The sequence below is a fragment of the Panthera leo genome, chromosome B1 (assembly GCF_018350215.1).
Source record: "Panthera leo isolate Ple1 chromosome B1, P.leo_Ple1_pat1.1, whole genome shotgun sequence".
In the NCBI taxonomy this organism is placed as follows: domain Eukaryota; kingdom Metazoa; phylum Chordata; class Mammalia; order Carnivora; family Felidae; genus Panthera; species Panthera leo.
In genome coordinates, this window is record NC_056682.1 from 193,033,880 (window position 1) to 193,060,520 (window position 26,641).

A 26,641-nucleotide genomic window follows, 5' to 3' on the forward strand; every position below is an offset into this window, starting at 1 on the left:
GCCTGCCTTCCTGCATGAGACACATGCTTTCTGGCCCAGAATCACGGATAACACCATGAAGCGACCTTTTGGGTTCTGTAGGGTTCGTTACACAACGAGAAGGATTAAAAGGATGAAATATCTCCATTTTATTACCCAGAGAGTTCCACTGCTTACATGACTTTCAAGGGAATCACGCCTCACAGATGATGAATCAATTTTCTCTAAGTCATCTTTAACCAAGGACGTCCTGTTAAGGGGATTCACAACATAGGCTGCTTCATTCTAGCAAATGGCGTTAGTCTATCTACCTGGAGGTCCAGTTGACCAGACCATTAGCCCACTCGCTTGCCTTCTTTCTTCCCCTCAGGATCATCCCTTCTTCCAAAATTAAGTAAAGCCATCACAGCCCAGCTGCTGTAGTTCCTTCCTCCTGGGGACCCAGAGAGCACAAGGTTATATATGGAGATGTTGGTGATGAAAAAGAGAATTGCATTGTCCTGGTGTTCTCCTGTTGAACATAATTCAAGGGCACCTGACATCAAATAAAGCCTCTCTGTGACCCTGAGACTGTGATGTCAACAGACAATATCCACAACGCACACACACACACGCACACACGCACACAGACCAAATACCCTTGTATTGTAGTAAGTATCAGTGGCTGCTCCCTCTTTACCAGTGACAGCTTTGGCTTTGCTTCATGCTTGCAGCCTGGCAGACCCTATCACAGAATGACCCCCTTGCCCTGTACTCCTTGGCAGCATCCAGGCAAAGCCAGCCTCTTTCCCCCAAAAGCTCATAAAACAAGCCCCAATCCTATCAATCCTTTCTAACATGCTCACACTGAACCCTCCCCTGCCCTGGGGGCCCTCGTACTAAGGCTCACTCTTGGAAAGAGAGATGAAGCCCATCTTGTTCAACTGCCCTGTGTTCCTGGTGGTCTTGGGCTGAGGGACAATGACAGTAACCTCCAATCTTGAGAAGGATATTCAAGAATCAGAGGGCCTGTGAAAACCAGCATGGCTTAATCAGTGTTTATGCTTGGCAGAAGCTCCAAAAGCAGCTTCTGGAAGACTCGATTTGTTAGTAAGAAAGTCTGCAGGCTGAGCTGGTGTCTTAGCCATGACAGTATTTCTCTGCCTGCCTCCTTAGGATTCAAGGTCAGTGGCACGTCCTCCCCCTTCCTACCACTCTATTCCTTCCAGCAGACCCCAGACGGTTCCTCAGTTGCCCTATCCCCCATGAGTCAACCCTTCTTGTTGGCTTCTCCCCCCTTCTCCCTACTTCTGACCTACCCTGGCAGTTGTCTCCAGGAGCCCAGAGACAGGAGGGAGCACTCGAAGGAAGAAGGAAAAGTGTATGACCACCACAGAGTGCTCCCCATGTGCCAGGCACTGTGCTTACTCCTTAACTCATACTATTTAAATCTCACACTAGCCCTGTGGGGAAGTTCCTATCATTAGAGCTACTGAAGCTCAGAGTTTAGCAACAAGACCAAAGCCGAACAATTAGCAAGGGGCAGACCTATCTGACATTCCAAACTCCACTCTTTCTCTGAACAATGCTGCCCCCCACAGGAGGTGAAGTTGTTCCTAACAGAAATGAGGACCTAAGACCCCAGAGGGGCTGTCCTTTCCCTAGATCGAATGCAAAGGTACAGACCAGAATAGACACTTGTTTCCCAAGCGAAGGGATAAAGCCAACAGGGGATGGGCAGAGAGTTAAAGTCTTATACCAAGGTGAAAACCAAGTACATTTGGTGGTTAAATCTGTATGTTGTCAGCCTACTTCACACTTCCTAACTTGGTGCTGTCACCTCTCAGGATATGCTGTCACCCTTCCCACAAATAATGGTTCTATTTCAAAGTCCCCACCAATAAAGCAACATCAACTACCTAATATGTTGCTCCCCCAAGAAAGCTATCACAGCCTAAAATCCTCATCCCTAAAAACACTTAGATCTCAAGGGGTAGTTACACTCATTCTATAACTTTTCCTGCCGTGAAGTCTTGCAGGGAACATTGTCTTGGCCCAAAGAAAACATGAGAGCCCGTTAACTCAGTGGTTAATTCTTTAATTTGAGACTGAGGGAGCCTGAATTGAAGGCAAAGATTGCCACCTTGTGGGCAAAGAGAGCAACCAGCAGGATTCCCTGAGGAAGTCAGAATTTTGCAAGTAGGGTGTTAAGACAGAAGAAGACTCTTGGGGCTCCTGTCTGGCTCAGTCTGTGGATTCTTGATCTCGGAGTCAGGAGATCAGGTCCCACATTGGGCATAGAGCTTACTTAAAAAACTCTTCAGGAAAGAGTATCCAATGGGAAAAAGACAGTCTCTTTAGCAAATGGTGCTGGGAGAACTGGGCAGCAACATGCAGAATGAAGTTGGACCACTTTCTTACACCATACACAAAAATAAACTCAAAATGGATGAAAGACCTAAATGTGAGACAGGAAACCATCAAAACCCCAGAGGAGAACTCTTTGACCTCAGCTGCAGCAATTTCTTGCTCAACACATCTCCAAAGGCAAGGGAAATAAAAGCAAAAATGAACTATTGAGACCTCATTAAGGTAAAAACCTTCTGCACTGCAAAGGAAACAATCAACAAAACTAAAAGGCAACTGACGGAATGGGAAAAGATATGTGCAAATGACATATCAGATAAAGGGTTAGTATCCAAAATCTATGAAGAACTTACCAAATTCAACACCTGAAAAACAAATAATCCAGTGAAGAAATGGGCAGAAGACATGAATAGACACTTTCCCCAAGAAGACATCCAGATGGCCAACAGACACATGAAAAGATGCTCAACATCACTCATCATCAGGGAAATACAAATCAAAACCACACTGAGATACCACCTCACGCCAGTCATAGTGAGTCATAAAATTAACAATTCAAGAAACAACAGATGCTAGCGAGATGTGGTGAAACGGGAACCCTCTTGCGCTTTTGGTGGGAATGCAAACTGGTGCAACCACTCTGGAAAACAGTGTAGAGGTTCCTCAAAAAATTTAAAATAGAACTACCCTATGACCCAGCAATAACACTACTAGAAATTTATTTAAAGAATACAGAAGTGCTGTTTCATAGGGGCATATGTACTCCAATGTTTATAGCAACACTTTCAATAGCCAAATTATGGAAAAAGCCTAAATGTCTATCAACTGATGAATGGATAAAGAAGATGTGGTTTATATATACAATGGAATCCTACTCAGCAATGAGAAAGAATAAAATCCTGCCATTTGTAGCAACATGGGTGGTACTGAAGGGTATTATGCTAAGTGAAATAAGTCAGGCAGAGAAAGACAGATATCATATGTGTTCACTCATATGTGAAACTTGAGAAACTTAACAGAAGACCCTGGGGGAAGGGAAGGGGAAAAAATAGTTACAAACAGAGAGGGAGGCAGGCAAACCATAAGAGACTCAAATACAGAGAACAAACTGAAGGTTGATGGAGGAGGGGATGGAGAAAATGGGTGATGGGCAATGAGGAGAGCACTTGTTGAGATGAGCACTGGGTGTTGTATGTAAGCAATGAATCATAGGAATCTACCCCCAAAACCAAGAGCACACTGTATACGCTGTATATTAGCCAACTTGACAATAAATTATATTTAAAAAAAATCTTCAGGAAAGCTTAGAAGTCACTAATTCCATTAATCTGGCCTGAAATGCCTGATATGTTCAAGAAACAGCAAAGAAGCCAGTACGGCTGGTGGCTGCAGCAGAGAAAGCCAGGTGGACAGTAGACAGAAAGGAAGGCATAGTGGGTGGGGCTCCCAGAGCCATTGTCAGGAATGGAGCTTCTACACATGGAGAACCGTGGAGCCATAGAGGATCCACAGCGCAGGAAGCACATGATATTACTTAAGTTTCAAAGGATTTCTCTGACAGCTTCAGTGAGTATAGTCCGAAAGAGGAAGCTAGACCAGTAATGTGAGCAAGTTGCTGTGGTGATGTGGACCAGGGTAGTAGAAGGAGAGATGGTAAGAAGTGATAGATTCCCTTTAGCCTTAAATTTCCTAATGGATTAGATGTGTGGTGTTAAAGAAATAAGGAGTCGATAATAATTCCAAAGTTCATAGCCTGGGACACTGGAAGGATGGAGTTGCCATGAACTGGGATGGAGAGGTTTAGTGGGGATGGCATTGATCAGTTCTGTTTCAAACACGCTGAGCTTGAAGTTTCTATTAGATGTGCAAGTGAGGCTGTAGACTAAACAGACGGGTGTCTGATCCTGAAGTTCAGGAGAGAGAAAGCCATGAAACTACCTGAGATCAGCAACCAAAATACAAAAGAGAGAAGATGACCAAGGATTGAGCCTTGAGGCAATCTGACAGAAGAGGTGGGGAAAACCCAATAAAGATTGGAATGTAGGACAATAGGCAGGAGAATGGGTTATTCTGGGAACCAAGTGAAGAAAGTGTATTAAGGTGGTGGAAGTGATGGACTGTGTCAGATGCTCTTGATTAGCCAAGGAATATGCAGACTGAGAACTGACTGTCTGAATTATCATCAAGGAAGGGCTGTTTTAATTCCAAATGCAATGACACTGAGACTGCTGGCCTTTTAACTTAGACTTTCCAGCCTCCGGAATTGTAAGAAATCAATTTCTGGGGGCACCTGGGTGGCTCAGTCAGTGAAGTTGTCCAACTCTTGATTTCAGCTCAGGGCATGAACTAACAGTTTTGGGAGTGCAAGCCCCACATCAGGCTCTGCACTGGCAGATTCTCTCTCTCTCTCCCCCTCTCTCTCTCTGCATCTCCCCAACTCACACTGCCTGTGTCTCTCTCAAAATAAATACACTTTAAAAAAAAAAGTAAAAGAAGAAGACGAAGAAGAAGAAGAAGAAGAAGAAGAAGAAGAAGAAGAAGAAGAAAGAAATTTCTGTTGTTCATTAGTCATCTGATTTATACTGTTCTGGTATAGCTGTCCAAACAGACTAAGGCATGATCAATTGATTTTCAGCAAAAGTGTCAAAGCAATTCAATGGGGAAAGGAAAGCTCTTTCGATAAATGATGCGAGAGCAAATAGATTTTCATATGTGAAAGAAAACTGAAATCTACCTTACTTCATACCCTACACAAAATTAACTAGGAGTTGAGGACAGACCTAAAGCACAAGCTATACAGTCCCCAACTTACGATGGTTCCACTGATGATTTGATGCAAAAGTGATATGCATTCAGTAGAAACCGTACTTCAAATTTTGCATTTTGATTTCCTCCCAGGCCAGAGGTATGCAGTCTGATACTCTGTTGTGACCACTGTAAGCTCATGTAAGAATTCCGAGCATACTTTAGGTAGGCTAGGCTAAGCTATGCTGTTCAGTAGGTGAGGTGTAGTAAATGCATGTTTGACTTATGATATTTTCAATATATGATGAGTTTATTGGGATGTAACCTCATCATAAGTCAGGCAAGATATATATAAGAAAAAGTGAACAAGTTGGATCTTATCAAGATTAAAAAAAAAAAAACTTGATTCCTCAAAAGCCTCCATTAAAGAAGAATAAAAGGCATGTCACAAAATGAAAGAAAAACTTTCAGTACACATCTGACAAAGGACTTGCATCCAGAATACCTAAACTGACAACTCAATAGTAAGAACAAAAACCAACTTTTTTTTTTACGATTGGCAAGAGATTTGAAAGCATACTTCAATAAGCCCACGAGACAATGTTCAACACCATTAGTCATGAGGGAAATGCAAATTCAAAGTGCCATAAGGGGTGCCTGGGTGGCTCAGTTGGTTAGATGTCCAACTCTTGATTTTGGCTCAGGTCGTGATCTCACAGTTTATGAGATTGAGCCCCACGTTGAGCTTTGTGCTAACAGCTCAGAGCCTGCTTTGGATTCTCTCTCACCCCGTCTCTCTGCCCCTCCCCCGGTTGTGTGCTCACCATCTCTCTCTCTCTTTCTCAAAATAAATAAATAAATGCTTTTTTAAAAGCACCATAAAAATACCACTACAAATGCATCAGAATGGCTAAAAGTGTAAAAGTCTGATAATATCAAGTGTTAGTAAGAATGTGTAGCAACTAGGGGCACCTGGGTGGCTCAGTCGGTTAAGCGGCCAGCTTCGGCTCAGGTCATGATCTCACGGTTCATGAGTTCGAGCCCCACGTCAGGCTCTGTGCTGACAGCTCAGAGCCTGGAGCTGCTTCGGATTCTGTGTCTCCCCCTCTCTCTACCCCTCCCCTGCTCATGCTCTGTCTCTGTCTCTCACAAATAAATAAAGATTAAAAAAAAGAATGTGTAGCAGCTAGAATAATTGTACACTGATGGTGAACATGTAAAACTATACAATTACCTTGTAGGACAGTTTGGTAGTTTCTTAAATAGCTAAAGCATGTGGCTCTGCTATTTCAATTCTGGGTAGTTGCCCAAGAGAACGAAACTGTATATCCACACAGAAACTTTGTTCATAGGAGCTTTACTCACAATATCCAAAGTGAAATACAAGCCAAATGTTCATCAAAAGAGGAATGGATAAACAAGTTCAGGTATATAAACACACAGTGGACTACTGTTCAGAAATAAAAGGGAACAGACTATTAATACATACAACAGGGATGAATTTCGAAAACATCACATGGAGGCCATGAAAAAGCCAGACACAAAGGAGTACACGGGATATGATTCTGTTTATATAAGTACTCCCAAAAAATGTAAACTAATATCTAGTAACAGAAATCAGACAGTGCCTGCTGGATATCAAGACATTAGTGATTTAAACAATGTGGTAGTTGTTTAGGGATAGATTATAGAACAGATTAGAGAACCCAGAAACAAGCTAACAGGTCTGAAATGCAAACGAAAGTGGCATTATAAAGCCCTTAGGAAAGGATGAATTGTTTGATAAATAGTACTCACAGAACTGACTATCCATCTGTGGGGAAAAAATGAAATTAAGTCCCTACCTTACACCACACACGAAGACAAATTCCAAGTGGATAAAAGAGTTCATTGCAAAAAGCAAATGTTTAACATTTTTGGAATACATGTGACCTTTATTGTGACCTCTGAGAAAATAAATTCTTAAATAGGGTACAAAAGGCACAACCACAAAAGATAAATATGATTACATTAAAATCATCAGTAATACAAGGAATCTAATAAAGTCAAGAGTCAAGTCACAGATCGGGAGAACATATTCGCAATCTGCAAAACTAACAAAAAATTAGGATCTTGAATGTGTAGAGGAGACAGACAATTCAACATACAAACAGGCAAAATACAAAAATAGGTACTTTACACACACACACACACACACACACACCAGAGCGGCCAATGTAAGCGCATAAAAAGATGATCAGTTGTGTTAGTCATCAGGAAAATGAAAACTGAAGCCACAAAAAGATGCGCAAAATTGTTCCGAGCGATGGTGAGGACAGAGCAACAAGGACTTTTCTGAAAGTCAGGTGACACCACAAATGTGGAGACCAGTCTGGCCATAGGTAATATGGTAGACACTGCTGGTTCCCAGCCCAAACAGATTTTCCTCACTCTTCTTCCCTCTTGGCAAAGCATGCCTCCTATCACGTTGATTCAAAATATCAAATAGCTCACAAGCCTCCTTTCCAGTTTGGGGAGCCATGTGGCTCTATTCTGGCTAATGAAATTCAGCACAGGGGCAATGGAGAGAGGTCTCCCGAGAAAGATGCTATTCTCTGATAAAAAGAGACTTGAAATGGGGGCATTCTTGCCATCCTCCTGTTCTCTGTCCCTGGGCATCGTTCTATAAGGAAAGACATAATAGCTGGAACTGCAGCAGCCATCTTGGGACCAGAAGCCACCCAGGGAGATGGGAGAGTGAATAAGAAGACTTGGTCCATCACTGAGCAGCTGAACCGGACTCTAGGACCACGTCACTTCTGGTTGGCTGGTTATGTGTGTCTGTAAAAACCTCTTGTTTTAAACTACTTTCAGGGGCACCTGGGGGCCTCAGTGGGTTAAGCGTCGACTTCGGCTCAGGTCATGATCTCACGGTTCATGAGTAAGAGCCCCACGTCGGGCTCTGTGCTGACAGCTCGGAGCCTGGAGCCTGTTTCAGATTCTGTGTCTCCCTCTCTCACTGCCCCTCCCCCGCTTGTGTGCGCACACGCTCTCTCTCTCTCTCTCTCTCTCTCTCTCTGTCTCAAAAATGAGTAAACGTTAAAAAATATTTTAAATAAGTAAATAAGTAAACTACATTCAGATGAGTATTCTTTTACTTGTAGCCAAAAGCATCTTAATTGGTACACTCACTGTTAGGGGATGAATTGTGTCCACCCAAAAGATGTCCCCCCACGACCTCAGACTGTGACCTTATTTGGAAATAAGGTCCTAGAAGATGTTCAAGTTAAGCTGATGATAGGGGTGGACCCTAGTCCAATATGACCAGGATCCTCATAAAAGGGAGCAAGTTGGACACAGGGAGAGACCCGCACAGAAGAAAGACAATGTGAAGACACAGGGAGAATGGCCTATACTAGACAAGGAACAGCCGAGGCTTCTAGAAACTAGGACAGAGATATGGAACAGATTCTTCCTCACAGCCTTCAGAAAGAACAATCCCTTCTGACACCTTGACTTCAGATTTCTGGCTCCAGAAATGTGAGACAATACATTTGTTAAGCCACTCAGCTAGCGGTGCTTCCTTACTGCAGTCCTAGCAAACTAATACACTCAATAAAGGGGAAGATGACATACACCATGGCTTAGTATTTCTTTTTTTTTTTTTAACGTTTATTTGTTTTTGAGACAGAGAGAGACAGAGCATGAACGCGGGAGGGTCAGAGAGAGAGGGAGACACAGAATCCGAAACAGGCTCCAGGCTCTGAGCAGTCAGCACACAGCCCGAAGCGGGGCTCGAACTCACGGACCGCGAGATTGTGACCTGAGCCGAAGTCGGACGCTTAACCTACTGAACCACCCAGGCGCCCCCTGGCTTAGTATTTCTATCTCTAGCTAAATGCCTTAGGAGGAAATCATATGCACGAGCAGACTTGTGTTCTGGCATTGTTTATGCCAGCAGAAACTGAGGATAAGGGAATAGATTAATTCATGTAAGATATGGTCATTCAGCAGGATCTCATACACGAGTTGAAATAAATGAACTGGAGCTCATATATCCACAAGGATAAATCTCTAAAACAACATGATTACGATTACCAAAATACATTGGTAATGGGAAAAAACAAAGCTTACTCTGCAGGGCAAAACACAAAATAAATAATAATTAAAATCAGAATGCAGTAACATATTCTCTTATCAGATTGATAAAAAAAAAATCAGAAAGTTTGAAAGCACCCTATATTGTACAGGTATGGCAAAACAGAAACTTTTATTGCCTCAAGAGGTGATTTGCCTCATAGAAATTTGGCTATTTTCAAAATTAAAAATGGTATAGCCTTGAATTTAGTGATTCCTCTTTCAAGATTCTATCTCACACAAGAATTTATTGCAGCACTGTTTGTAAGATATTACAAAAGTTTTTTTTTTAAAAACATCAATTGCCCATCAGTACAAATGTAAAATATGGTAAATCCATACACTGGAATATGATGTAACCATTAGAATGAGACAGAACTACACTAATAATCAAGATACAACTGTAAAATGAAAACAGAAGAGTGAGGCACAGAGGGGACAATGTGTGGGGCGGGGGAGAGAATATGGGAAAAATGCTTATATATCCAGAGAGCATTTCTAAAAAGATGCAAGAGAGACACACAGCAGTATTTGCCTCTGAGAAAGAAGGGAAACTGAAGGGAGGTGTATTTTGATTTTCCCGGTCACACATTATTTCTTTAAGCCTAAAAAAAAAAAAAAAAAAAAAAAAAAGACAAATCGAGAGGAGATACTGACGTGAGAATAAGGAATACTGAAGAAAGCAAAAGACGTCCCTTGAGAGGGAAGATGACGTCAACTAGCCAGGTAAAGACAAAGGAGGCTATTGGTGGTGGTAAATGGATGTGTTCCTATCCGGCAGTTCAACAGTCCTTTTGAAGAAATTGCATCTAAAAAGTGCTAAAACATGAAATGTGATCGACCATCTTTGACCTAAGTCTCACACCTTCTTTGAAATTTTACATCTCTCAGTTTCTGTATGTTTTTAGTCTTTCTTTGCTCTTGAAGAATTCCCAAGGAGATTTGGTCACTGCCAACTTTGACACTGCTCTGGATAAGTTCATTCATCAATCAATTCTTCCTCCCAGGAGACGCAATAATGAGGAGGGAAATTTTATTATGAATTTGATAATATTTAAATTATGAGGGGCTCCTGGGTGACTCAGTTCCTTAAGCGTCAGATTCTTGATCTCGGCTCAGGTCATGATCTCATGGTCATGAGATCCAGCCCGGTGTTGGGCTCTGTGCTGACAGTATGGAGCCTGTTTGGGATTCTCTCTCTCTCCTTCTCTCTCTGCCTCTCCACCGCTCACACACTCGCTCTCTCAAAATAAATCAATAAACTTTAAAAAAGAATAAATAAAAATAAACTGTGCGGTCCCAACACAATAACTATAATATTTGCTTGATAGTCATAATAAAAGTAACATTTGAACAGAATCAAGGCAAACATGGATGGAGACCAAAGAAATATATGCCTTGGGGAATTTCTAATGTCCCTTCAAGTCAGACTTTACTGTTTCGAAGCATCCAAGGACCAAAGATGTAGATAACTTTCTACCACGTGGGTACATCATATTTGATACATCCTACTAGGAAGTGGAAAACTGGACCTTAGCAATTTTTGTAAATGTCATATTATACAAGGTATTTAAATTAGCTCTGTAAAACTGCTTATTCTGAAACCATCCATTTAAGCAGCTCGACACTTCCCTTTTTATTTATTTATTTATTTTTATTTATTTTTTATTTTTTATTTTTTGGTAATTGTGGCATTCATCACTATTTAGAATTCCATTTTGGGGGTCAAGTGATTTTGTATTCCTCTCTATATTTATGTATTTTTCTGAATATACTCTAATAGGCTTGTTTTATTTTTGTAATTAGGAAAAAATAAGTCATTGCAAGGACAAAGAAAGTTACTCTCTTTCTCCATTTATTCTTGAAATTTCTGATGTCAGTTTTCACTTTCTTTTTTGTCTTCAAAACAAGATTCTCATCATCCCATCCTTTCAGAGTAGATATTTACTGGTGATATTTTGTTGAAAAAGATGATGCCCTATTCCCCACTGAGGTCAATTACAAAAATCCATGAAAAAAATTATTCTTCCCCTACCAAACCCTGAGTCTTTGAAACACACACACATACACACGCGAAACACACACACACGCGCGCGCGCGCGCGCGTGTGTGCGCATGAAATCAATTCTTGATTTTATCTCATCCAGCTTCCCGTTTTGTTCTTAACATCTTCATGCTAAAGAAAACTTGGCCTTACAGCACCTGCCTGGCTCAGTCAGTGGAGCGTGCAACTCTTGACCTCAGGGTTGTAGGTTTGAGCCCCACTTTGGGCATGAAGCCTACTTAAAAAATAAAAATAAAAATAAACCCACAAACTTGTAAATATGTTTTTACTTGTTTTAATTATATAATTTAATTGCACCATACATAAATTGGATAAGTGGAAAAAGAAAAACCTTTTTTTAACTATGAAAATCAAGTTTTGTCAAGTATGACAATAGCATTTCAACTATGTTTTTTAAATGTTATTTTTTTGTTAGCGATATGGACTGAAGTATTTATACACAAAATGACATGAAGTCTGGAATTTGCTTTAAAGTACTTTAGAGGGAAAGAAAAGTGAGGAGATTGAAGAAATAAGACAGCAAAATGTTGATAATCATTAAGGATGGGTATTAGGTAAATGGGGTTAACTACTATTCTTTCTAGTTTTGCCTTTTTTTTTTTTTTTTTTTTTTTGAACATTTCTATAACAAAAACTTCCAATCCTACTGGGGCTTGTGCTGTTTCGCGTTGCCTCTGCACCTCTTCCTTTTGCCTAGAAGGCTCTCCCCCAGACATTTCTGTGTTTGCTCTCCCTCTTTATTCATGTCTTTGCTAAAATGTCAGCTTTTAGTGAAGCTTTTCTTATTTTATTATTGTACCTAACACCACCCCCGAGCCCACATTATAGCACTTTCCATCATCTGCCACACGGTATATTTTCCTGCTTTATTCACTGTCTGGACCCCAATCCCACTAGAATAAAAGACCCATGTGAGCAAGGGCGTAGTCTGTTTTATTCACTACTCTCTCCCTAGGATTGAGAAGAGTTTCTGGGACATAACAGGAGCTTGAGAAATACTTACGGGATAAATGTGTTATGAAAATATTTACAATTTGGAGTGGGCAGGATGTCCTTTCAATGTCTTAACGGGGAATTGTTTGATAGGTTTTCCCCGACAGTTATTTAATTATCTAGCAGAATGTATCTTTGTTATTTTTATTCACTATCAAAGCTTATGAAGTTAGGTGGTAACAATATACATCCTGTTGGCTAAAGATGCAAATAATTTTTGTCTGATAGAAAAGATACATCCCAAAGGTTATGGCTTTTAATTAACTTGCAGAGCATTAACCAATTTTGTGCCTAACCTATCTAATATTCTACTTTAAATATGTATAAATTCTTAGTGCCCCCAAGGTGTTCTTTGAACTGACGTTATCATTTTACTGATTTCTTCATAAATGAGTAAATAAATCTTTGGCATGCGTTGCTTCTATTAATGAAAGGCGTGCTCTTAACTTGCTGAAACTTCTACCCTGACACATAAATTCCAGTCGTGAGGAGCTGTGCAAATGTTGGCTGTTATTCTTGACTTTTTGCTATTTGAGGCTCTGATTCTGCCTTACAGAGAGAGCAACACAACACCCGCCTGATCCCTTGGCATCGAGACTATTCTTCACCCAAAAGAGACCCCCAAGTCACCCATACTCTGTCACATCAGATTTCTTCAAGCCAAGCAGCCCCAGGCCCTCAAACTTCTTTATCCAGCTTCTTCTCCTGCTGCCCCCACTTCAGGATCAACTCACTTGTTAGTCACTCTTGAACTTAAGCACCTAGGACTGAAAACAGATGGGATGATGGTGGCTCTTCCCAGGTGGGATAAATAAGACTTTACATTGACCTACTTAGGCTGACAAGCAACACAATTCTGACACAGAATGACGAATAGATCTCTTGGAATGTATCTTTCCGGCCAACTCCGGCCAACTGTAGGCATCTATGTGGCACGCTGTGTAGACAGTTTTGAGGCTGGGCCAGGCTCACCCGGTGTGCCGGGATCACTCAGCAATGCCTTACACAGGCACAGGATTAGGAGAGCAGAGCATACACTACCATCTTTCCTGACCCAGCTCTAGGAGGTGATGGTTCAAGAGGAGAGATGAGCCACAAAGAAAATGTTCTGGCCACCAGGCAGGACACGGCATTCTGCTGCTTTACCTGCAGAGATCCGTAAGTACAGTACGACGATGCTCTGGGCTCTGGGACCTTGCTTCCCTAAAAGGGGGAGCCCAAGGACCTCACACTGCGGCCTCATGACTCACCTTTGAGACAGACAAAATAACAGATGCCTCCATCGGGAGACTACACAAATGCTCCTATGTTAGGAATGGGCTGCCTCAGGCCCTGAGATGTGCTGAGAACACAGTCTTTTGGAAGTTGTAGGATACAATGGCTGCAGGCTGTGCAGTTAGTTCAAAAACCAGCTCTCGCACTTACCAGCCCTGGTCCTTAGAAGAATCACTCCATGTCTCAGTTTCTCCATCAGTCTGGTGGGTCTGATGATCCCAAGTATGGAAAGAAGACAACTTTCAATCCCCACCCTGCCATGTACTAACTACAAAACCGACTTCGTGGGCATCTGACCAAAGCAGTCACATGGGGCCCTGGATTCAGAAAGTTCCCATGCTTGGAGTTTAATGCTCTGCAGTTGCTGTCTAGAAATTCTCAATAATTTTATCATTGCTTTGTGTCTTGTAGGAGAAGGCCAATGGGCAACTGAAGCCTGAACCAGGGGCTTGAAGCTTTGTTCAGACCTCTTACTGTTTTCTCACCTCCCAAGGGAGGGAAAGTTCTCCGGCTGCCACCCTCCACCCCCCGCAGGAGCATGAGTGCAGGAGGGTAAGGATCAGCTGAATTGTAGAGTGTGGCCCCAGGTACCTGGGAGGGTCAGCTTTGTCCCTGCAAGAATCCCAGTGTCCAAGGATCTCAACATTAAATAGCAAGTAAAAACCATCTGACCGGTGTGACAAGACCTCAGAAGAAAGTAAGAGCTTTCTCTTGCTTTTTGAACAATGAGCCTTGCATTTTCATTTTGCACTGGGACCCACAAATTACCCAGCCTGTTCTGACTGTAGGGTAAGCCAAATTATTTAACCTTTCTCAGGCTCCATTTCCCCAACCACAGGATGTGCATCCTTTTCTGACACGATTCTGATAAAGTTTAAAAAGAACCAACTTTCGCACCTGAGCGGGAGGGGAGCTGGCCACAGGCTCTGCAGTGATCTCAGGGGTACCCTGGGAGAGAGCAGTCCCTTCCTCGAGTATCGTGGGAAGAGGGTTTATTGCCCCCACAAGGACAAAAGACCCAGGGAATGTGAACTGGTGCAGCTATTCTGGAGAACAGTATGGAAATTCCTCAAGAAACTAAAAATAGAACTACAATATGACCCAGCAATTGCACTATTAGGTATTTACCCAAAGGATACAAAAATACAGATTCGAAGGAGCACATGCACCTCGATGTTTATAGCGGCTTTATCAACAAGAGCCAAACTAGGGAGAGAGCCCAAATGTTCATCGACTGATGAATGGATAAAGATGTGGTATAAGCAGTGAGTCAAGCTGGCGGAGAAGTAGGAAGATTGGAATTTCCCTCATCCCTCAAACACAGCAGTATTGAGGCCAGAACAGTTGGAACACCAGGAATCCAGGCTCCAGAGTGACAGAAACATCCCCACAGACATACAGAGACAGGTTGGCAGGACAGAGTTGTGTGTTTGTGTATCAGGAGAGATAAAAGGAGCAGCATAGGCATGGAGGGGGGTATCCCCTTTAGTGGAGAGAAAAATGGAAGAGAAAGAGAGGTTGTGTAAGTGTGGGATTGTATTTGGACAAGAGAAAAACCTCTCTGGACCATGGATGGGAGGACGAAAAATACGGACAGAGCCAGTTTCTACCTTGCAAACAGCCTTAGGAGCTAAAGATCAGAGTTTTCAGGGGTGCACAACTTGTTCCAGACCAAAGCTGGCTGTGTGTGTGCACCTGAGTGGGAGGGGAGCCGGCCACAGGTTCTGCAGTAATCTCAAGGACACACTGGGAGAGAGCAGTCCCTCCCTTGAGTATTGTGGGAAGAGGGTTTATTGCCCACACATGGACAAAAGACCCAGCAGGCACCAGCCAGAGGCCCTTTGTCAGCTGGGCAGAGTGGCACTCCCCTAGACCCGGGCTGGGGAGGATACCTTAAGACATAGGGGTTTGAAGCCAAGCAAAGCACCTAGGAGCTGCAGGAGACTGTGGAGCAGGGCGAGCCAGCCTGCCTGGGCTACTCTGTGAAGGCTGCCTGAGCAGCATGGTTTGAGACACTCAGTCCAGGGAGGAGAGACTGTCACCATTTTTCTTCCCATCACCAACAAGGTGGGACTTCAGGGAGCAGGACAACAGCCTCCAGTGGAGGCAGGACCACTTACACCAAACCCTGCCCCTGCGGGTCTGCTAACTGCTTATCGACCAGAGTGAGATTGACACTGACGGAACCAGAGGGCCCCTCTTCCAGACCAGCACTGCCACCAGTTCCAAGGCACCAACAGACAACTGTCCTGTGGTTTTGTAGGTCTGTCTGTTTTTTTGTTGTTATTGTTTCGTCTTCTGTCTTTCTTTCTCTGTTCCGGTGTTTCTTTGTTTCATCGGGCACTTTTATTCTATTCTCTTTACACCTTTTCTGTATCTCCTTCTTCTTTATTTTCCTCTCTTTCTCTATCTCTGGATTAAGCCCTATAGTTTCTTTGATTCTCTGCCTGATCTTTTTTTTTTTTCTGCCCCTGTCATTTCTCTCTTTGTATAAGATAAGGCTTCTTCCTTCCCCTCCTTTTTTCCTTTTTTCCAGGGTTACTTTAATGAACAAGTCAAAACACACCTGGACCAATCCACCACTACGAGCAGTGAGATAAACCAACAAAAAATGCAACAGAGTACACACAACACACTCTAAAAACACTTCCTAAAGTGCCAAGCCCTGGACAGTGTATGACCCCTTTTTAATATAGTAGTATTTGCAGGTGCAGGACATATAACAAGCTATTAAAACACATAGAAGACAGAAAACTAGCCAAAATGATGAAGTGGAAGAATTCTCAAAAGAAATTCCAGGAAGAAATAACAGCCAGAGAATTGCTCAACACAGATATGAACAATTTATCTGATCAAGGATTTAGAATAATAGTCACAAGACTAATAGCTGGGCTTGAAAAATGCATAGAAGACAGCAGAGACTGTATCGCTATAGAGATTAAGGACCTAAGAAATAGTCACGATGAATTAAGAAATGTTGTAAATGAGATGCAAAATAAACTAGATGCAGTGACAGCAAGGATGGAAGAAGCAGAGGGGAGAACAGGTGAAATAGAAGATAAAATTATGAAAAATTATGAAGCTGAAAAAAAAGATGGATTGGAAATTACTAGACCACGAGGGGAGAATTAGAAACCTAAGTGACTCAATGAAGTGAAATAATACCCATATCATAGGAGTTCCAGAAGAAGAAAAGGGAAAGAAAGGGGCAGAAGGCTTATTTGAACAAATTGTAGCTGACAATTTCCCTAATCTGGGGAAGAAAGCAGACATCCAAGTCCAGGAGGCACAGAGAACACCCTACAAAATCAACAAAAACAGGTCAACACAAGGACATATTGTAGTGAAACTGTCAAAACATAAGATAAAGACAGAATTTGGAAAGCAGCTAGGGACAAACGGGCTTTAACCTACAAGCATAGACACACAAGGTTTACAGCAGACCTGTCATCCACTGAAATTTGGTGGGCCAGAAGCGAGTGGCAGGAAATATCCAATGTGCTTAATAGGAAAAATATACAGCCAAGAATCCTTTATCCAGCAAGGCTGTCATTCAGAATAAAAGGAAAGATAAAGTCTTTCCCAGACAAACAAAAACTAAAGGAGGTTATGACCACTAAATCAGCCCCATAGGAGATCCTAAGGGGAACTCTGTGAGTGGGAAGCAGCAAAGACTACAAAGGACCAGAAGCATTACCACAAGCATGAAACCTACAGAGAACACAATGATACTAAATCCATATCTTTCAATAACCATTCTGAATGTAAATGGACTAAATGCTCCAATCAAAAGACTAGGGTATCAGAATGATAAAAAAAAAAAAAAAAGAAAAAAAAGAAAGAAAAGAAAAGAAAACAAGATCCATCTATATGCTGCCTACAAGAGACTCGTTTTAGACATGAGGACACCTGCAGATTGAAAGTGAGGGGATGGAGACCATCTATCATGCTACTGGATGTCAAAAGAAGCTGGAGTAACCATATTTATATCAGACAAACTAGATTTTAAACCAAAGACTGTAACAAGAGATGAAGAAGGGCATTATATAATAATTAAAGGGTCTATCCATCAAGAAGAGCTAACAATTGTAAATGTTTACACCCCCAATATGAAATCACCCAAATACATAAATCAATTAATCATAAACATAAACAATCTCACTGATAAAGATACGGTAATTGTAGGTGACTTTAATACTCCACTTATAGCAATGGACAGATCATGTAGGCAGAAAATCAATAAGGAAACAGTGGCCTTGAATGACATACTGGACCAGATGGACCTAACAGATATATTCAGAATTTTCCATCCAAAAGCAGCAAAATACACATTCTTCTCAAGTGCACATGGAACATTCTCCAAAATAGACCACATACTTGGTCACAAAACAGCACTCAACAAATACGAAAGGAGTGAGATCATACCATTAATATTTTCAGATCACAACATTATGAAACTTGAAATCAACCACAAGAAAAAATTTACAAAGCCTCCATATACATGGAGGTTAAAGAACATCTTACTAAAGAATGAATGGGTCAACCAAGAAATTAAAGAAGAAATTCAATAATATGTGGAATCAAATGAAAATGAAAACACAACAGTCCAAACCTTTTGGGATGCATCAAAGGCAGTTCTAAGAGGAAAATACATTGCAATCCAGGCCTATCTCATGACACAAGAAAGATCCCAAATACAGAACCCTACCACACACCTAAAAGAACTAGAAACACAGCAGCAAAGAAAGCCCAAAGCCAGCAGAAGAAGAGAAATAGTAAAGATTAGAACAGAAATAAACAATATAGAATACAAAAAAAAAAAAAACAGTAGAACAAATCAATGAATCTAAGAGCTGATTTTTTGAAAGAATAAACAAAATTGATAAACCCCTAGCCAGACTTCTCAAAAAGAAAAGAGAGAGGACCCAAATAAATAAAATCATGAATGAAAGAGGAGAGATCAAAACCAGCACCACAGAAATATGAACAATTATGAAAGAATACTGTGAAAAATTATATGTCAACAAACTGGACAATCTGGAAGAAATGGACAAATTCCTAGACACACACACACACACTACCAAAACTCAAACAGGAAGAAATAGAAAATTTGAACTGACCCATAACCAGCAAAGAAATTGAGTTATCAAAAATCTCCCAACAAATAAGAGTCCTAAGCCAGATGGTTTCCCAGGGGAATTTTACCAGACATTTAAAGCAGAGTTAATACCTATTCTTCTCAAGCTATTCCAAAAAATAGAAACTGAAGGAAAGCTTCCAGACTCATTTTATGAAGCCAGCATTACCTTCATTCCAAAACCAAAGACCTCACTAAAAAGGAGAATTACAGACCAATATCCCTAATGAATTCTCAACAAGATACTAGCCAATCAAGTTCAACAGTATATAAAAAAAAAATTATTCACCATGATCAAGTGGGATCCACTCCTGAGATGCAGGGCTGGTTCAATATTCACAAATCAATCAATGTGATACATCACATTAATAGAATAAAGAGTAAGAACCGTATGATCCTGTCAATAGACACAGAAAAAGCACTTGACAAAGTACAGCATCCTTTCTTAATAAAAACCCTCAAGAAAGTCAAGAGAGAAGGACTATATCTTAACATCATAAAAGCCATATATGAACAGCCCACAGCTAATATCTCCCTCAATGTGGAAAAACTGAGAGCTTTCCCCCTGAGATAAGGAACAAGACAAGGATGTCCACTCTCACCACTTTTGTTAACATAGTGTCGGAAGCTCTAGCCTCAGCAATCAGACAACAAAATGAAATAAAAGGCATCGAAATTGGCAAAGAAGTCAAACTTTCACTTTTCACAGATGACATGATACTCTACATGAAAAACCCAAAAGACTTCACCAAAACGCTGCTAGAATGATACATGAATTCAGCAAAGTCGCAGGATATAAAATCAATGTCCAGAAATCAGTTGCATTTTTATACACCAATAATGGAGCAACAGAAAGAGATACCAAGAAATTGATCCTATTTACAATTGTACCAAGAACCACAAAATACCTAGAAATAAACCTAACTAAAGAAGTAGAAGAGCTGTATGCTGAGAACTATAGGAAGCTTATGAAAGAAATTGAAGAAGACACAAAAAAATGGAAAAACATTCCACACTCCTGGATAGGAAGAACAAATATTGTTAAAATGTCGATACTACTGAGAGAAATCTACACATTTAATGCAATCCCAATGAAAACAGCACCAGCATTCTTCACAGAGCTAGAACAAACAATCCTAAAATTTGTATGGAACCACAAAAAAACCCTGACTAGCCAAAGTAATGCTGAAAAAGAAAACCAAAGCTGGAGGCATCACAATCCCAGACTTCAAGCTGTATTACAAAGTTGTAATCATCAAGACAGTATGGTATTGGCACAAAAACAGATACATAGACCAACGGAATAGAATACAGAACCCAGAAATGGACCCACAAATGTATGGCCAACTAATCTTCGACAAAGCAGGAAAGAGTAGCCAACGGAAAAAACACAGTCTCTTTAGCAAATGGTGCTGGGAGAACTGGACAGCGACATGCAGAAGAATGAAACTGGACCACATTCTTACACCATACACAAAAACAAGTTCAAAATGGATGAAAAGACCCAAATGTGAGAGAGGAAACCATCAAAATCCTAGAGCAGAAAACAGGCAACAATTTCTTTGACCTTGGCCGAAGCAACTTCTTATTTGACATGTCTCTGAAGGCAAGGGAAACAAAAGCAAAAATGAACTACTGGGACCTCATCAAAATAAAAAGCTTCTGCACAGCAAAGGAAACAATGAACAAAACTAAAAGACAACCAACGGAATGGGAAAAGATATTTACAATGACATATCAGATAAAGGATTAGTATCCAAAATCTATAAGGAATTTACCAAACTCAACACCTGAAAAACAAACAAACCAGTGAAGAAATGGGCAGAAGACATGAGCAGATACTTTTCCAAAGAAGACATGCAGATGGTCAACAGGCACATGAAAAGATGCTCAACATCACTCAGCATCAGGGAAATACAAATCAAAACCACACTGAAATACCAACTCACACCTGTCAGAATGGCTAAAATTAACAATTCAGGAAACAACAGATGCTGGTGAGGATGTGGAGAAAGGGGAACCCTCTTGCACTGTTGGTGGGAATGCAAACTGGTGCAGCCACTCTGGAAAACAATGTGGAGGTTCCTCAAAAAATTAAAAATAGAATTACCCTACAACCTAGCAATACCACTACTAGGAATTTATCCAAAGGATACAGGAGTGCTGTACCCCATTTGTACCCCAATGTTTATAACAGCGCTATCAACAATAGCCAAATTATGGAAAGAGCCCAGATGTTCATCAACTGATGCACAGATAAAGAAGTGGTATGTATATACAATGGAATACTACTCAGTGATGAAAAAGAATGAAATCTCGCCATTTGCAACAACGTGGATGAAACTGGAGGGTATTATGCTAAGTGAAATAAGCCAGTCAGAGAAAGACAGATATCATATGTTTTCACTCATATGTGAAATTTGAGAAACTTAACAGAAGACCATAGGGGAAGGGAAGGAAAAATAAGTTACAGAGAGGGAAGCAAACCATAAGAGACTCTTAAATACAGAGAACAAACTGAGGGTTGATGGGGGTGGGGGGTTGGGAAGGCAGGGAAAATGGGTGATGGGCATTGAGAAGGGCACTTGTTTGGATGAGCACTAGGTGTTGTATGTAAGGGATGAATCATGGGAATCTACTCCTAATGCCAAGACTATATTGTATACACTGTAAGTTAGCTAACTTGACAATGAATTATTTTTTTTAAAAAGAATATGTTTTATACATATATATATATATGAATATATACATAATGGAATATTACTCAGCCATCAAAAAGAATGAAATCTTGCCATTTGCAATGATGTGGAGGGAGCTAGAATGTATTATGCTAAGCACAATAAGTCAATTGGAGAAAGACAAGTACCATATGATTTCACTCATATTTGGAATTTAAGAAATAAAACAGACAAATATATGAGAAGTGGGTGGAAGAGAAGAGAGGGAAACAAAGCACAAGAGATCCTTAATGGTAGAGAACAAACTATGGGTGACAGAGGGAGATGGGTGGGAGATGGGCTAGATGGGTGATAAGCACTAAGGAAGGCATTTGTTGTGATGAGCACTGGATGTTGTATGTAAGTGATTCATCACTGAAGTCTAGTCCTGAAACCAATATTGCACTGTATGTTAATTAACTAAAATTTAAATAGAGGCATGTGGGTGACTCAGTCGGTTAAGTGTCTAACTTCAACTCAAGTCATGATCTCACGGTTCATGGGTTCAAGCCCCAAATTGGGCTCCATAATGACAGTGTGGAGCCTGCTTAGGATTCTCTCTCTCTCTCTCTCTCTCTCTCTCTCTCTCTGCTCCTCCCCCACTCATGCTTTCTCTCAAAAATAGATAAATAAATAAGTTAAAAAATAATATTCTAGGGGCTCTCAGGTGGCTCAGTTGGTTAAGCATACAACTTCGGCTCAGGTCATGATCTCACAGTTCATGAGTTCGAGCCCTGCATCAGGCTCTGTGCTGACAGCTCAGAGCCTGGAGCCTGCTTCAGATTCTGTGTCTTCCTCTCCCTGTTTCTGGCCCCTCTCCCACGCTTGCTCTCTCTTCCTCTCAAAAATAAATTAAAATTTTTTTAATTTAAATTTCAATAACATTTAAATTAAAAAATAGAAGCAAAAAATAATAAAATAAATAAATAAAAATAAAATAAGTAAGGTAAATTTAAAAATATATATAAATTTCTGAGTACATTGTAGACAGCCCATAAACATTGACTCCCAATCTTTCTCTGTTCAAAATTTCTAAATGGACTTCTGGCAACTGTTTTTCAAGGGCTTTCTTTCCAAAGACAAAAGGAGGAAGCAGACAAGTCATGAGTGTCCACTGTGATACAGAACAAGTTTTCTACAGGAGGAATACTGCCACTTCCCTCAGCTGTTAATAATAACACCAGAACAAGAAGCACGGACTGGATGTCAGCAGTGAGCACTCGTGACCTTTCTAGGAACTTCTAAAGCAAATCACAGAAGTAACGTCTCTCCTTTTCCCTCTTCCCTTACCTCTATCCTTCCTTACTCAGCCATCTGATGTGTTCCCAAGACTTTCAAGCAGGCTCCTCTTCTGGAAGATTCTACCCCAGAGCTACATTTTCTCAGGTGTCCTGGTAGCAGCTCAAGTCTGGAAGTTCTAAACACACTGTGTTTGCATTTGTACTCCACCCTTCCTTCCAGAGATAACTCAGCTCTGTGGCCCAACTTCCACATTTGTAATCACAGCAGCACTCAGGCCTACACTTTGAAACCAATTTCACTTTCCCTATTTTGCCCTCCATGTTTAGTCAGGTGCATCTAAGACTCTGGCTACTGGTCTCTGTTTCAGAGCCCCAGAATGAAAAATGGGGTTAAAGGAAGCCTGATAATCATGATAGAACTAAGCATCGAGGACACACAGGTGAATGTGAGGCCATGAACTTCATTCTGCTCTAATGATGTTCAGGGTCTAGCTGGGAATACAGACACTGAGCTGGTGGTCATCCCATCACCCACAGGGAAAACATGCTAGAATTCTGTCCTGTGCAAATACACTCACGCTCATTCTCTCACACACTGAGAGGGTCCAGGTTGTGGGTGGGCCAACATGAGGTTCACACCCTCTCACCAGTGGGGTCCTGCCAAGGTCCTACAGCCTTTAAAGAGTTTTGGTCCATTCATTGGCCAGTCTTCCTCCAAGAGTACCATCTTATCTGTCTCCCAGGTTCAGTCAACAGGTTAACACACACTCTTCAGAACACCCTTTGCTGAAATTCTATGGTAAAAGTAAGACCTCCTACGTGACTTTTTTCATGAAGTCTTTCCCAACTCTGCTCCACCAGGTGGATGGTGCTCATGTCTGAAACTCTGTGGCATGGTGCAGGCACTTGGCTCAGAGCAATTCACATATTTTCTTGTTTGACAGGTACTTGAGTACCTCTTACCCCTACAGAATCTAGCAAAGGGCTTAGGGCACAGAAACCACCCCTCCCTCCAAGGAGCCGCTCTCATCCACGTACACACCCATGTGCCATTACAGAACACACTGCCCAGCAGCACTGTCTCCAGGCCAGTCCTCCCAGACCTCCCCTCAGGACCCTGGACAGCAGGACTGGTGTTTTCTTCCTCTCTGAACCCCACTTCCCCCCGCAGGAGCCCCAGCATCAGGCGCACCGTGCATCTTTATTATGTGTTTGTAGGAATTTGTATTTTGTACGTTGTGGACTCATAAATTTCACTGAGTAGAAGTTAATAAAATGCCGTAGTCATTCAAATGGGAGTCATGGGGAAGTGAAAATGAAGAATTGGTCCCTGAGAAATCTTGCTAGAAATTTTGAAGAGGAAGGAGAAACAAAAAGAAATTGTGAAATGAAGAAAAAGGAATCAGAAATAATAGTCAATGCAGGCACAGGGCAGATGATCTTTCTGTGATCATCAGAAAGCAAGTTAAGATGGATGAAGAATGTTCTCTGATTGAGGCTCTAAATACTGTGTATGTCTATGTTTCAACAAGCATGATGAGGACTTCACTGAGTTCGCCTTAGCGGGCATCTACCAAGGGACTATAATGTGACAAGCAATGTGCTGGACGAAAGAGGATGCAGGGGTGAGTAAAACGGTATCTTCCCTCAGGAACCCCAGCTTGTATGGGGCAGGGAAGAAGGGAACTATCAGAAGAAGGCCCTCTCCTGTTCCTGAACAGACAGCAGCTATCATCAATGCCTGAAATTCATGGGGAGGGCTGGTCTTCTCCAAGGCAGTAAGATTCCTGGAACTGAACTACGCCTCTGGCTACCTCCCTGGAGGCCCATCTCTCCCTGGGTGCTGGCTCTCCATTTCCACCTGCAGACTCTGCTCCACCCTCCACCCACATTCCCTGGCTCCTGACTATTGCCCGGACAGGTGACAGTCTCCCACAGTACCAATATTTCCAAATTGTCAGCACTAAGCACCTGATAACACTCTGGTGAGTCTTGGCCACACGTCTCTTAGGTCTCGTGCCCAGGGCCATCTTGGGTCATAATGCAGCTCCTGGGTGTGACCTTGAGACAGCAGAACCAGGTGTCACCTGTTCAGGAATGTTCTGCCCCTGGTTTAACTTAAGGAGGTTCCATCTTGATAAGCAGGGACAAGTTTCAATACTTGCCTACCCACACTAAAAGACTGACAGAAAGTGATTTGTATGGGGGTAAGAGATTTTGGAAAAGGAAAATGAAGGAAAAGGAACATATAAAGAAGATAAAGTCCAAAGACCTACAAAGAAATACTGAGAAGCTATTATATAAAAGAAACATCAATGCTCTATTAGCCCAAAATAGAGATTGATGGGGATTTGGGAGCAATGGTATGGAAGTTTGTTGGGGAGGTATATTTATTATAGCTCTGTTTGTTTTTATTATTCGTAATATACTGGCTTGTTCATTTAATTCAACTAACTATTTTTGCTTACTGTATTGCAGGCACTATTTTAGGTCATAAATATATACCACTCAACAAAAAGCCCCTAGATTCAATGAGCTTATATTCCAGGAGGCATGTATCATTTTTTATCATTGTTAAATCTAGTTAATAAAAGGTAATAATGTATAAAGAGCAATCGATGTCACAGAAGAACAAAAAAGACAAGAAAGAAATAAAAAATTTTAAAACTAACATAAAGGGATCCCTGGGTAGCTCCATTGGTTAAGCATCTGACTCTTGATTTCTGCTCAGGTCATGATCTCATGGTCCTGGGACCAGGCCACGTTGGGCTCCATGCTTGGGATTCTGTCCCTCCCTCTCCCTTTGCCCCTCCCGCACTTGAGGTCTTTCTCTCTCTCTCTCTCTTGCTCTCTCTCAAAAATAAATAAATGAATAAATAAATACATAAATAAATAAATAAATAAATTTTTAAAGTGTTTTAAAAAATTTAAAAGCTAACATAAAGATACAGGAAGGACTAAAGCTGTCCACAAAATTTTTGTTACTCTTCTCATCACAGAGTAGAGCTTGTTTTCTCTCCTCTTGAACCTGGACAGGCCTGGTGACCGTTTTATTTTTTTATTTTTTTTAATATATGAAATTTATTGTCAAATTGGTTTCCATACAACACCCAGTGCTCATCCCAAAAGATGCCCTCTTCAAAACCCATCACCCACCCTCTCCTCCCTCCCACCCCCCATCAACCCTCAGTTTGTTCTCAGTTTTCAAGAGTCTCATGCTTTGGCTCTCTCCCACTCTAACCTCTTTTTTTTTTTTTTCCTTCCCCTCCCCCCATGGGTTTCTGCCAAGTTTCTCAGGATCCACATAAGAGTGAAAACATATGGTATCTTTCTCTGTATGACTTATTTCACTTAGCATAACACCCTCCAGTTCCATCCACGTTGCTACAAAGGGCCATATTTCATTCTTTCTCATTGCCCTGGTGACCGCTTTAACCTGAAGAACGAATGTAGTGGAAGAGATGCTGTGCTAGTTAGGGGTCTAGACCCAGGCTCCCCTGGAAAGAGTTGAGGAACTCTGAAGACACGTAGCTGCACCACGGTGAGGTCATGTGGGGGGGCTGTGAGGAGGAGACGCCCTGAAATGACACAGAGAAAAAGAGCCCTGGCCATCCCCGCTCTGCCCACGCACCACAGCACCACCACACAAGTACTACGTCTGGGGCGTTCCAGTCGACTCAACCCCCCAGATGACTTCAGTGAAGCAGATCATCCAACTGATGCTAGCCAACACGCAGCATCTTGAAAGATAGTAAGTGATTGTCATTTTATGTCATTACAGTTTAGGGTAGTTTATCGGCAATAGGTAACCAAAACAGAAAGTGGAACCCGGAAGTGAGGTGATTTGTAACAGAACCCTGACACATGAGCATGATCGCTCATTCTCTGTGTACACTTGACCGAGATATTTGGTCACACACATGTGGATGTCACACTTAAATGGATGGACTCTAAGTAAAGCTGATTGCCCTCCATAATGTGGATGGGCCCCATTCAATTAGCTGAAGCCTTAAGAAAAAGACTGACC

At 41.5% G+C, this 26,641-nt stretch overlaps 1 protein-coding gene and 1 long non-coding RNA gene across 4 annotated transcripts in view; both read right to left on the minus strand.

Moving 5' to 3' along the window:
• The window catches only part of CD38 (CD38 molecule), a 60,979-nt gene that overhangs the window by 28,568 nt on the left and 5,770 nt on the right, over positions 1-26,641 (minus strand). The gene's annotated exons all lie outside the window — the stretch shown is intronic.
• Positions 209-24,664, minus strand: LOC122218598. Its single transcript, XR_006202021.1, has 2 exons — positions 24,586-24,664; positions 209-412 (listed from the first exon to the last, which is right to left on the minus strand). It is a non-coding gene; the product is annotated as an uncharacterized LOC122218598 (long non-coding RNA).